At 57.7% G+C, this 13,619-nt stretch overlaps 1 protein-coding gene across 1 annotated transcript in view; it reads right to left on the bottom strand.

Moving 5' to 3' along the window:
• ARHGEF10L (Rho guanine nucleotide exchange factor 10 like) overlaps positions 1–13,616 on the bottom strand; it is a 152,931-nt gene extending 139,315 nt beyond the window's left edge. Inside the window, exon 1 of the mRNA XM_045859792.1 lies at positions 13,478–13,616. The gene's annotated coding sequence lies outside the window, so the exon portion shown is untranslated. The remainder of the gene's footprint in view (positions 1–13,477) is intronic.
• Between the last annotated feature and the right edge of the window lie 3 nt (positions 13,617–13,619).

Here is a 13,619-nt window from a genome sequence, read left to right as displayed (position 1 = left end):
TCCTGCTGGGCTGAGCCCTGAAGCCCTCCCAGCTGCATGTCTGCCCCTCCTTCGTTGCACTGGGCTCACCCTCCCCCAACCCAGATCCCCCAGAAGACCCAGAATGCCCAGGAAACCTCCCCACATGGCCTTTGTTCCCTGACCACCTCTCACCTCTGAGCTCCGCAGTGCTCCGACCTTCGGTTAGTTGCTTTTGTTGTTTTGTGAAGTTGGCTCTGGGTAGGAGCCGATTTGAACTGTCTCCAGTTTGAGGGCAGCTACGATCTGGCCTTGAGGGCAGGGGCCATATGCCAGGCCCCCATCGTGCCCCGGAGCCCAGCACGGGTTGGGACCATTAGAGCATCACAGTAGATTTCCGTGGACACCCTCAAACCCTTATCAGCAGAGCCCTCTGGGGCCAGGGCTGCAATCCACCAGCTCATAGAACAAGTGGAGCGCGCCCGCCAGTAGTGGTTTTGTTGCTGCCAACAATTTGTTGTTCATCAGTTACCCGCATCTAACAATGGGAAGATATCCCATAACAAGCCAGATTGCTGGCTTCTCTTAACAGATCTGAAGATTCCATATGGCCAGGCCCCCGTCCCCTGGGGTCACACTCCGCAGTCCCCAAAGGGCCCCGACTCCTTACCAGAGCCGTGCCCTCCGCTTGCCTCCATCCCACCCAGGGCTGCGCGACCCACCTGACTTGCAGGCCTCTGCTCTGGGAACTAGTGTTTTCATTTCCTTTCCCCTCTCCATTGTACTTTTAGGAGAAAGCAACACACACTTGAATAAATGAGCCTGCAGCCCTCACCTTCCAGGCTAGCCCAGGCCCCGGGCCAGGCCACATTCTCCTACATTCTTTTTTTAATTTTATTTTATTTATTTATTTTTGGAGAGAGGGGAAGAAAAGGAGAAAGAGAGAGAGAGAAACATCAATGTGCGGTTGCCTCTCACACACCCTTACTAGGGACCTGACCTGCAACCCAGGCATGTGCCCTGACTGGGAATCGAACCAGTGACCCTTCGGTTCTCAGACCCTCACTCAATCCACTGAGCCACACCAGCCAGGGCTATTGTGTGTTCTTGATCTCTCCGCCATCTCCCTCTCCCGACACACACACCCCCACTCTCTCGCCTCCCCAGCTCCACACCCTTTGCTCCACGGCACAGATGAATGTGCAAGGGGTGCCCTGGGCCTCCGCCCCTGCTGCTCCCTCCGCCTCCATCCCCCAGACTCAGTAGCTAACTGCTCTTTGGTGCCCTCAATATAAATAACGCCTTCTCAAGGATCCCTCTCTCTAGCGCCCCCAGGCTCGACCCCGGGGGCTCTCGCAGGGTCCTGTGCTCCCCGCCCAGTGTGCCCATCCCACCGTGCTGTGCGGTGTATTTGCCCCATGTCTCCCCGCAGACCGTGGGTCCCTGGGAGCTGGGACCCGGCTGTGTCATTCACGCCGGAATCCCCAACACCTGGGGCAGAGGCTGACAGAGCACAGGCGGGAGATAAATATTTGCTAATAGTTGAATGAATGGGTTTCATTAGCCACAAAATGAACAGAAAGAATTTCTGGGAACATTTCCACGTCCTAGAACATTCAATTAACCAGAATTTTCCCACTCCCTGTGCATTCTGGCGAGGACGGGATCGACTGTGTAAGCACAATCATTAATGATGCATCTGAATGGGACTGGGACTCTGCTCGGGCTTGTCCCCGCCACCGACCTGCGGGGGCGGTACTTTCCATCGGCCGGAGAGGCCGGGGAACTTGCCCCAGGTTGCCTAGCAAACTGGTGGCAAAGTCAAGATGGAAACGCAGGGCTCCTGCCTCCACCTCCCGGCCTGGCTCCCCTTCCACCAGCCCTGGCCCACGGTGGGTCAAAGAGAAAGGGGGTGGGTGGGACAGGGCACTTTCCCAAGCCCAGACACAACCCTCACACCAGCGGAGCAAGGGAGAGCACGCAGGAAACTGTCAGTCCTCGACATTTGCTGTATCGTCGAACTACTCATGGACCGGCTCTTATCCAAGAGAGGCTGGACCACATGTCAATTACCAATGAGGATGCTAAGGTCCGTCTAACCCAGGAGAAACCCTCTTCCCACACACGCCTGCCCCCGTTCCACAGGACGGGCGTTCTGAAGGGGGCTGGGACGCACTGAGCACCCCTCCAGGCCTCTCAGCTTCCTCACAACCCAGGGCCTGCGTTTGTGGGACGCAAGGTGAGGTCAAAGGCACAGCCACCGGCGGCGATGTCTCCAGGGGCTCAGGTGGGGAGGGAAACTGGACTTCTCTGAGCTACCACTGCACGGGGCTTGGCATCCGGAAGAGGCCAGTCTGAGCGGTTTATTCTCTTGGGGGTGTCGTGTCCAAGCGCTCCCAAGACAACCAGGGGCGGGGTGGACAGCTCGTGTTGATGAGTGGGCCGGACGTGGACACAGTACAGGGCGCTGGGCCTGATTCCACCCTGAGGTCCCTATGGGACCTTGAGAACAGCCCTCACCCGCTTCACTTGGTCCCACAGACTGTCAGGTGGGAACAATAACCTTTTTGCCCTCTTCTACCTCACAAGATTTTGGAGGATTCATGTTAGTACAGCCTAACAGGGATTTTTCAACTTCTCACTGACAAAATTAAATAAAATATGCTACTTAATACTATAGTATCGTCCTGACTGGTGCAGCTGAGTTGGTTGGGCATCATCCTGCAAAGCAGAACATTTACTGGTTCGATTTCTGGCCGGGGCGCATGCCTAGGTTTGGTCCCCTGGTCAGGGCAGGTATGGGAGGCTTCCAATCGATGTCTCTCTCTCACGTGGCTGTTTCTCTCCCTCTCTTTCCCCCTCCCTTCCCCTCTCTTAAATAAATAAATACTGTACGATCATAAACAGTCATAACCATTATTGATGAGAGGCACGCCAGTATAGTAGTGGTGAAGAGTTCAAACTCTTGGGGTTCTCACTACTAGAGAGGGGAATTACAAATACGGGAAGGCAGGAGAGCAGGATGAACCTGCAGTGATGGAAGTATCGGTGTGAGCTGGTCATAGCTCTGTCCACCAAGAAGACCTGGGAGCAGAGACATCCCAGTAGCGATGAGCACATTCGGCGGCTAGATCATGGCTTCTAAATACCATCCTCTACTCAAAAGGACCAGAGCTCCTTGGAGAAATGGCTGATTCCCTGGGAAAAACAAGTTGAGCCTAAAACGTATTGTGCCGGAAATTAGTAAATTGCTCAAGAAGCGATGGGGACATAGCAAAGGGACACAGAAACCAGCACAAAGAGGTTCCAAATAGCCAAACTGAGGGCCATCTGAGCATCAAAACAAATACTAATGGTAAGGATTTCTATTCCATTGAATACAACAGAAAACCAAGAGTCCACACCGATGTCAAGCAATAAATGAAGAAACTGAAAGTTAGGGATGGCTGTTTACATAAACTCAAAGTACTTCCCCACAAACACTAACCACAGGGGGCGGGGGAGAGCAACCCTACAGTAGAGAAACTTAGCAGACACACCTCGAGCAAGTGATCAGACCGGGTCTGCCCACCGGTGGGACATCTGAACACCACGCGTCTCCTGGATGGGATGCACTGGGAAACCCGCGACTTCACCTCATGGTCCTCCTGCCAAAGACGCGTAAGCTCACGCAGTCCTGGGCGAACATCGAACACACCCACACTGAGGGACATTCCTCTGAATGTCTTTTGAAATGCCAAGGTCGTAAAAGTCGAGGAAAGGCTGAGGAGCTTTTCCAGACCGAAGGAAACTGATGGAAGGCACTCGACAACGGAACATCGCGTGTGCCTCTAAACTCCATCCTCCTCCCCTGAAGGGCACCGTTAGGACAACCGGCACAACTGAAACAGGGTCTGAAGCCTAGGGGGGCAGACATGTCCTGCGTAATTTCCTGGTGTTGATGGTCGTCTCGTGGTTGTGCACTGGTGTGTCCTTGTTTATAGGAAATACACACCGAAGCGTCCAGAGTTAAAAAACATCGTCAGCGGTTTCCTCTCCAATGCCTCAGAGGAGAAAAGCTGCACTTGCAACTTTTCTGTAAATTGGAAGTTATTTCTAAAGCCAGGGGCCCGTGCCAATCTAGAACAAGTTGCTGAATTCTCTGATCCTCAGGGTTATCGTCTGTAGAGTACGGGTGGCAGTGATAATACCGGCCTCGCAGGGGTTGTTTACAGAATTAAATGAAATAGTATTTGGCACAGAACTATATACGAATACATATTCCAAAATTTTGAGAAGCTATGCCAGTTTTCTTTTTCTTCATGCAGTTCCCGTCCCCAGGGAGAGTACCAGGCTGTAGAATCAGGTGGCACACGCCCGTGCCAAAGGGACCAGGGAGGGGATGACAGTGGGAGAAGCAGGATGAGTGTGTGTGACAACTGACACTCGGTTTCAAGCTCAGGGACACCACAGGGAGAGGGGACACCCCAGGAGGCCTGGAAGGCACATGCCCCTGGAGAAGGGGGCAGCCATCGCCCTGTACTAATAGATGCATTCCCCAGTGTCTCCAGAGCTTTCTGTATTTTTTCCCAAGAGACACCAAAAATCTGACTTCTATATGACATCCCTTGGTTTTTAATATTGGCAACTATTTCAACTTTTTTTTTTATTATTTTAGGAGTGGGGGGAGGCAGGGACAGGGAGAAAGAGAGACACATCGACTTGTTGTCCCACCCACCCGTGCACTCTCTGATTGCTCCTTGTGTGTGCCCTGACCGGAGATCAAACACGCGACCTTGTCATATCGGGACAACAAGCTAGCCAATCGAGCTACCCCGCCAGGGCCACCATTGCAAAATTTAAGTAGGCTAGTCACTTGTGAGGCAATCCAGCTCCACGCGCCAGCACCGGGAGGAGATCTGAAAGCTTGTCCTGAACACTTGGAAACATGGGAACACCCCCGTGGGATGTCAGAAAAGGCACCAAACCACAGGTCACAGTTCTGCTGCCGCTCTGACGGAGTTCCTGATGCCACCGGGGTGAACATGCCAGGGTGTGCGCGACCAGCCCCGTGTGCCCTGGCAGCCCACTCCTCCCCTGCACGGCTGATTGGACAAATCCCACTGACACCGAGCCAATCAGCCTGCTTCTTCCAGGAACTTGGAACTGGAAAGCGGAGAGGCTGAGTTGGTCCAATGACAAGGGACACCGAGCCTGAAAGACGGTGCAGAGCTGGGGCCAGCATTCATGTTGCAACAAACCACAGCCAAGTTCAAGCTGAGGTTCTGGGAGATCAGAATCGCCAGAGGAGAAAAAAAATAAAAATAAAAAACAAGAGTGCAGAGCAAAGTGGAGGAAAATGACTGGGAAGCAGAGACCATGTCGCCTGGAAGGCATTCACAGCAACAGAACAGCAAACCCTTCCCAAGCACTCTCTGCACCAGGCTCTGTGCAAGCTCTGTGCACGCACTGACTCATTTAATCCTCATGGCAAACCTGGAAGGCAGGCAGTTCTACCGCGTTTTACAGAAGCAACTGGGGCACAGAGGCATTCTGTCCTAACCTTGAATGTCCAGCAGCGTGTCCTGTTGTGTGTCCTTCCAGGGAGCCCCCCCCCCACCCTTTGCTCGTACTCACCTGTGTGGGTGTTTATTCCTGTGACCGAGAGGAGAGGTTCATTAATATTCAGGTAGTGCCCCCTGCCCGTGGTTACTGTCTCTGCAGGGTGAGGGGGTGGTTCTGGGCCCAGTGAAAGCATCCCCAAACATCCCTCTCCAGCCTTCCTGTGTCTCCCCAGATGGAAAACTGAGGGGGTAAAGGGGAAGTCTTACAGCCTGGAGCGTCAAAGGCAGCGGCAGACACAGACCCCACAGGCCCCGTGTGCCAGCCCGGTCCGCACGGGGAAGCCAGCCCTATGCCCGGGGCGGCTGCGGCCTCCGCTGAGGATAAGCAGGCAGAGAGGGCTTGCAGCTGTCCGTGAGCCAAGGGAGGCTAGATCTCTCCGCCTGGGGCCCGGCCAAGGAGCCAGGAAGGACAAGAAAAGCAAGGTCTTCGCTTCCTGGCATCATATTACTGCCCGTAGCCAGGCTCCGCGTGCCAGGAGAGGCTCCCGGGCGTGAGAGCTGCTGGTCAGCTGACCACGGGCAGGCCCCAAGGCCTGTTCCAGGAGCCGCCCCAGGATGAGGAGAATGTGGCATTGATTGCTGGGGATGGGGAGCAGGCTGGGGCCTGGGGTCCCACAGAAGGTCTCCAGGAGGAGAGGACCGGGGCCTGGCGAGGGAGGCCTGCAGCTGCCCCCACCCCAGGGACTGCAGTGACACTACAGGGGAGTCCTCGCTGCCCCCACTCCCACTTGCCCGCCCAGGCTGTATGGAGGGTTGGGGGGGGGGGGTGCCTGGCCAAGGCCGCAGCCTGGCACCAGCCCCAGAAACCTTCAGCGTCCCCCAGTTTCACCGCCCAGGGCTGGAAGCTTCCATAAGCTCCCTGGCTTCCCAGATGAAAGACGCTTTCTAAGAGTCATAAAACCGTCCCGGCTCCAAACAATGGGCCCTTATCCTGCTGTGTCCTTCACAGAAGCTCCCATTAGCAACGCACCAGAAGCTGCAGGCAGGAGCTTTATAGACTGGATTTCTGGACCAGCCCCAGCGTTCATTAACATCTCCTCCCCCGCCCGCCCGCCACGGAGCCTGCAAAATCACTCCCGATTACAGAGGCCCACAGTGTGCCCGACCTATAGGCAGCCCTGCGGGGAAGGGGCCTTTGACCCGGAATACGAATAAGGACATGCAGACCCAGAGAGGTCAGGCAGCTTGCTCGGGATCACACAGCGGGAGAGTGGGGGAGCCGGGGTTGGAACCCGGACTCTGGGCTCCCTCCCCCACACCGCGTGGCCTCTGGTTATGACCACTCACGCCCTGGCCCCGTGGAATCCAAGAGGTTAAGCCACATGATTTTCTCCAGTTTATTTCTGGAACCAAGCAAGCATCTTCTGAGGCCTCCACGCCTTTGCCAGCACGGTGCTGTTGACCCACCCCCGTGTGAGTGGAGACAGAGAGGGGGCCGGCCACTTCCGAAGGGAGAGCACGTCAGGCCCCTCCCCTCGGGTGAAATCAGAGTCTCTCCCCACTGGTCATGTTCTCACTCCCCCGCAGCGTGACGACAGCCCCTTTTGGGGAGCATTTACATGCAGTACGCCGGGTCCCGTGCTCTTCATACATGAGCCTGTGTGTTCTGGCCAGAACCCTATAGAATGGCTGCTTTCAAGATCCCCCTTTTCACGGGAGCAGCTAAGGCACAGAGAGGTAAGTAGTCTACCTAAGGTCACACAGCAAGTTAGCAACAGATCCCAGGTCTCTCCCAAACTTCTCAGTGTGGGGTTCAGCAGGCACTCTCTTCCCATAGGACCAATCCCGCTGTCCTGGCTCAGCACCCTGGGTGTCACCCAGATGCATGGATGATGACAAAAGGGGTCACCTTTACTGAGTGGCTTCTGAACCGCTTCACCATCTCCCACATACCTAACAACTCGCAATGTCGATGTTGCCGTTCCTGGCTGGCAGGTGAGGAAACTGAGGCCGAGAAAGGGCTCCCCAGAGCTGGTACATGGCGGGTTTCAGGATTTAAACCCACGTCTGTCTGGCTCCAGAGCCACTGCTTTTTCCAGGTAAGTCCACACAATAACAAAACCAAACTGGGATGCCAGTTGCTCTGGTGTGTATTCCACAAACCTCCCCACAATCCTCAGATAAGCACCTACTGTGTGCCTGGTGCCATTCCCACAAGAGGTAAATAAGAGTGACATGCCCCAGCCCCCGCCAGCTCCATGGGGGACCCCCAGGGACCCCCTGACCACTACTAGCTGCTTCCCCTGGAGCTCCAACTGCAGACACGCCCCCCAAGCCCCCACGACAGTGTTCCTTCCCACTGCTGCCTCCCCTCAGCTTCTGGGAGTTTTCTAGAGAGCCTGCACCAGCCCCCGCCAGGGTGGCCTATAGCTCCAGGTCTCCGGGCTTATTTTGCCCTAAGATGCTTCCCCGCCCACTCTGAGCTGGGCAAACCGAGGAGGCGACTGTGTCGTCTCGGGCTCCCCAGGAAGCCCTCAGACACACACACTCCCCCACCAGAGGGCACGGCCAGCACCCCTTGTTGAAATCATGTCCTTCTGGGTTTCCCCGCCCTGAGAAGCTGGCCTGGGGCCTGCCCTTCGTCACTGTTGCCCTGTTCCCCTCGGTTGCCGCCGAGGAAAAACAGCCTGCCCAGGACAATTCATGGAAACATATGGTTGCTTAGTTAGTGTCAGACGCTGATTTAGGGGATCTCTACCATCCTCATCGTCTTCGTCAGGATCGTCCCCATCGCAGCTAATGTTTATTGAGCACTTACTACAGGCCAGGCACTGGGCCAACCCTCTCCCTGTTTTATCTCAGCAGCTCTTCACAACAGCACCACGAGGTCAACACTGTCATCGTCCCATGCAACAGACAAGGAAACTGATACGCAGAGACCATAAGGCCACGGCACAAAGCACTGTACTACTTGTGGAACTGACTGTCATCTCTGCTGCACTGTCGTATCCCTGAGGACAGGATCATGTCTGCATGACACAGGCTTGTATCTCTTGAACCCAGTGCCGGACATACCGTAGACACCAATAAACAGTCTTTAGATGGATGGCTGGACATACGGATGGAAGAGTGGATGGACAAATGGGTGAATGGATGGACATGTGGGTGGATGAATGACGGATGGATGAATAGATGGGTGGACACACAGGCGGAGGGACGGACAGGTGGATAAATGCAACCGAAAAACAAGAGGAAAAGAACTGGAAAAAAACACATGCCTCCCGTACTCCCAGCCAGCCACCCGCTCCGTGAAGCAACAGAAAGCTGGAGGCAGTCGCTCTGCTCATTGGAAAATCCCCTGGCCCAGACTCCAGGGAGCGGGGAGCGCAGAGCGGGGTGTGCTGATGATCAGGGAGGGAAAACAGGAGCGGTGTGTGGGTGACGGCTCTGAGAGCTGCAAGTAAGCAGCAGCATGACCGAGCATGCTCCCCCTTTCCCAGAAACTCGGCAGGGAATGTTATCTCTGCATCCCACACCACATCTCCCTGCCCGGCGGCTCCAGGCCTGGGCCCGGAGCAGAGCGGGCCAGATGCCGGGGAGTCAGCCCCAGCCTGTCCCCCGGGTGCCATCTCAGAATTCTGGAGCCCCCACCAGGAGCTTTGAGCTTCAGGGAGCTTGTTCTCTGGTGGATCGTTTAAACTTTCTCACGCTCTCCCTCGAATTCTTGGACCGCGTGAGTTTTGATCGTCGGCTTGAGCCAACCGGCCAGATTTGGGGTCAGATCAGTGTGAGGCAGGCTCTCCTCCTCCCCACTCATCCCTGCCAGAGCCCTGGGCTTCTAGCAAGACACAGAGAAGAAACCCAGTGGTCGCAGGAAGCGTGCACCGCAGCGTGGGGCCAGTTTTGTCCTTTTCAGAAAGAACAAGGGGAAAACTATAAAGCTCAGCGTCATCCCTACCACCTGGGGACATCCGCTCGTCTGCATGGACATGGCAGTGAGGTCCTGGACAGCAGGGCGAGGCGTCCCATCATCCTTCAGCTTCATCTGTTTGCCGGAAGTGAGGCATTGGGTTGGCACTGGGGCCAAAAAAAAGGATACGCCCTTGTTTTTTCTGAGCATCTACTATGCACCAGGGTGGGGGCTGTGCCTGGGACCATGCATCACCCTCGTCACACCTCAGTGAGTTTTGTATTAGTAGCTTCCTGTTCAGTTACAGAAGCCAAGAGCAAGTGACTCGCCCAAGTTCACAACACTAGGAGGGACAGAGGCAGGGTCTGATCTCCAGCCTGACCCCAAAGTCCATGCTCTCCCCACGAATGACAAGGTGACTAGGACCTCAGGAGGGCTCTCCGCCACAGCTGGGCAAACACTAGCATCCTGGGGTTATTCCAAAATCGGCCAGACAGAATTGGAGCGGTGTTTGCGGAGACCAATCCGGCCTCTGCTGGTTCCCACGTGTCAGAAGGAAACCCTGCCCCCCCTCCACATTCCTGTGCCCCTCGGCTTTGTGGGAAGGAGGGGGAGATGGCAGGGAGCCCAGAGGGCACCTCGGAGTCACATTCGAGCGAGCCAGAGATGTTCAGAGCTGGAAGAGTCCTTAGGAAGGATCCAAGCCAACCCTGTCCTTTCACAGAAGGGAAACGGAGAGGGCCAAGGGTCAGCTCAAGGTCACGCAGCGCTGCCCTGGCCAGTGTGGCTCAGTGGGCTGGGCTGCATCCCTCAGAGCACAGGGTCAGGGCGCACCGGTCAGGGTTGTGAGTCCGGGTGCGTATGAGAGGCGGCCAGTCAATGCTTCCCTCTCACACATTGATGTCTCCCTCTCTCTCTCTCTCTCCCTCCCTTCCCCCTTCTCTAAAAAAAAAAAAAAATAGATTAAAAAAAATTTTTTTAAGTTCCACAAGGTGAGGAATGGAATGGGAGCAGAGGCAGCCTTCTGGCCCCCGGTCTAAGGCCCCCCCCCCCCGCCACCCCAGCCTGTCTAGAGCAAGCAGTGACCTTGGAGCCCCTTCCATCAGATAGAGTGAACAGTTATCAGATTTAATCACAACCCTGGGCCATGGGACAACCAGGCTGTAGGGTAAAACGGGGAGGGAGGCGCTGGGCAGAGGTAGCGCCCACCGAACCCTGCCGCCTCCCTCCCCCCTCCCTCTGCTGGGTGGGCTTGGCCAGACCAGGAGCCGGGAAGGGGGTCGCCTGTGGAGCAGGCCCCCATGTGGCCAGGACAGACCCCTGCTCCCCGGCCCCCTGGGCACGAGGACAGCCTCTGTCCCTGAGACAAGGAGGGGTGGGGGAGGGGTCTCTCGCTGCCCGAAGGTCAAAGTCGGGAGAAGTCTGAGCGTGGGGAGCTAGGAACTCGCTCTGTGGCTGCGCCCCACCTGCCTCGGACCTACCTGTGAAGCTGCTGGGAACCTGCTCCCATGAGTCCGGCCACCTTGAATCCAAAGAGGGGTGTCCCCAGACCTACTCACCGCTCAGAGCGCAGGGGCCCCCATCTCAGGGGCCTGTTTCATCCGGGTGGGAGGCGCTCCCTTCTGGGAACGCACAGACCGGGTTCAGACCCCTGCTTCCCCACCTACGAGTCCTGTGACCTCCCTTCTCCGAGCCTCAGCTTCCGGCTTGCGTTCCCACCTCCCAGGGCGATGGTGGGGATTAAAAGGCAAGGCCGTCCCAGGCACAGAGGAGACGGAGGTGCTGCCTGAGGAATTAGCTCCCTTCATGCTCATTCAGGGACTGAAGGCATTCCCAGCCGTGACCATAACTCACGGCCCTCGGCGGGGCCAGCCCCTGCACCCAGAGAGGGGGACTCACCCCCTAAGAGGCTCAGTGCCTTGCCCAAGTCAGAACGCAGCCGGAACCCGGGGTTCTCGAGCGCCATGGTGGCCCACCCGGCCCAGCCCAGAGCACAGGGGATGTCACCACCCTGAGCCCCGGCCCCCTCATCTTGAACGGGGATCGCCAGGAGGCCCTCGCAGAGTTCAGCACACGGCGAGGGCCCGATGGATGGGAAGGTCGGGTGGCAGTGCGAGTGAGCGCCAGCACCGTGGTGCGATTACTGTCATGAGGGGGAGAAGACAGAACACAGCCTGGCCCTGGAAGGAGATGCAGGGACCCTTCTCACGGTCCAGGGGGCAGGGACGGGAATGGGGTTCGACTGGTCACCCCGGTAGAGACCCCGAGTCTCGCTGACTGAGGAGACCCAGCCCAGAGGACTGCTGGCGTCGTCCCAGAGCACCCCCGCCCCCGGGGGGGGGGGGGCAGAAGCTAGAGGGTGGCCCCCCAGCTGTGCCTCAGGAGACCCTGTGGATTCGGGGACCAAAAGCTGGGAAGGCATCGTCACCTCAGACACTCCTGTCCCAGACGTACCAGGGTCTGTGGAGAAAGAGCCACCAAAAAAGAGGACCAGCCCACTGAGGGGCACGCTCTGCTAGGGACCGGGAGGGAGGGCCCGACTCGCTTCCGACTCTCAGCTGTGTGACCTCAAGTAGGTCGCCTCACCCCACTGAGCCTCCGTCCCTAATGACAAGGATCGGATCATCACCGTGGGGATCACGCCTGCTGCCCCACCCAGCTCCCCAGGCTGGTGGCAGACTCATCAGGACGGCAGACGCACTCGGCTGGGGCACGGCCCTCGCTCGTCACCAAGCGACCCTTCCTAGCCCCACAGCGCAAGGGGCAGCACAGCAGAGGCAACTTGGGAAGGTGATGACGGGAAGAAGTAAAAAGCCCCCGGACCAGACCCCTCCTGCTCCCTCTGCCACACCCACCCACACCTCCCGCCTGCTCTGCTGGCTGGGAGCGGGCGTGGCAGAAAGGAGGAAAGCGTCGAAGGTGACACTTGTGCCCCCAGGACCCTGGGAGGCCAGGCAGAGGGACACACAATCATCCAAACGTCCCCCTTACAACCCAGCCTGGCCACACCCAGCCAGACCCCCGCTTTGGTGAGCCTCATCGGTGCAGGACGGCCGTCCCCGTCCTGTGAGCAGGTTAAGGGTGCCTTCAGGCCCCAGAACCAGACCTGTGCGGCGTCAGGTCTCAGCTGCCCCCTTCACGCTGTGAACCCCTGAGTGAGTAACTTAGGCTCTCTGGGCCTGTTTCCTCCGCCGTAAACAAGAATGACAGTAACAGCACCTCCTGGGGGTGCTGAGAGGGTCGAGTTCATACATGTAACGTGCTCCGTGAGCGAAGTGCCCGGCGCAGCGCAAGCATCCAGCAAGCGTGATGTTCGCCCGACATCAGCCACACGGAGGAAAGAGGCAGCCCCAGAAAGCGGTGAGCTCGCCCTCACCGGAGACCGGCCGGCAGGCTGTGGCTGAACGGCCACCCGCGGGGAGTCACGGGGAAGGGGGCTGCCTGGGTGATCTTCGGGGGGCTGCCCACAGTGAGCCCACAGAATCACACGGGGGGATTGTGCATGCTGCACACCTCCTTCCTGACGTGGCCAGAATAGGAGGAGACGGGACAGGGCTCCCAGGGTGGGCCGCGGGCAGGAACGGAGGAGCGGGCGCAGAGAAGGCAGGAGCAGCAGCTGGCTCTGCTCCAGACCCTGCTCCGTCACCCATGGACGGAGTGACCTTGAGCCCCTCCCCCCCACACTCCGAGCCTCGCTGTTCCCAGCTGTGAAACGGTGCCCAGGAACTAGGTGTTCTCCGAGGCCATGCCAAGCACAGTCATTAAACTCCATGACCAAAGAAGGGAGTGGGGGAGGGGAGTCTCCCCCACACACTGGCCCTTGGGAGGCTCCCTCCGCGGCCCTCGGTCCCCCTTTGCCTGGACCTGCCAGCGTCCTGTCCACTGAGGCTGTGGCCCACCCAGCAGAGTTCCCCTCGCCAAGCCCCACCGACACCTGAGAGGGGACAGGGTGTCCCTGGGCCCGAACCCAAGGGTGTAGACAAAGGAGAGATCCACCCACACCCCCAGCACGCGCCAAAGGATCCTCCTCCAGCCCAGCGAGATGCTTAAAAGCCAAAAACCTGACCTGGATTCTGTGTGGTCCAATTCCAGCCCTCGGGGACAGGAGCGCAGGGGACGGTGGCAGGCCCCACTGGCAGGGAAGGGTCCCAGCTGTCGCAGCAGCTGGCAGGGCAGGAAGGAGTCCAGGGGTCGGACGGGACACTGTT

Source organism: Phyllostomus hastatus, unplaced genomic scaffold, assembly GCF_019186645.2.
Source record: "Phyllostomus hastatus isolate PE091 unplaced genomic scaffold, TTU_PhHast_1.1 phas_scaffold_182, whole genome shotgun sequence".
Lineage (NCBI taxonomy): Eukaryota > Metazoa > Chordata > Mammalia > Chiroptera > Phyllostomidae > Phyllostomus > Phyllostomus hastatus.
The sequence above is the reverse complement of the archived record's forward strand: the minus strand, read 5'-3'. Positions and strand labels throughout refer to the sequence as shown.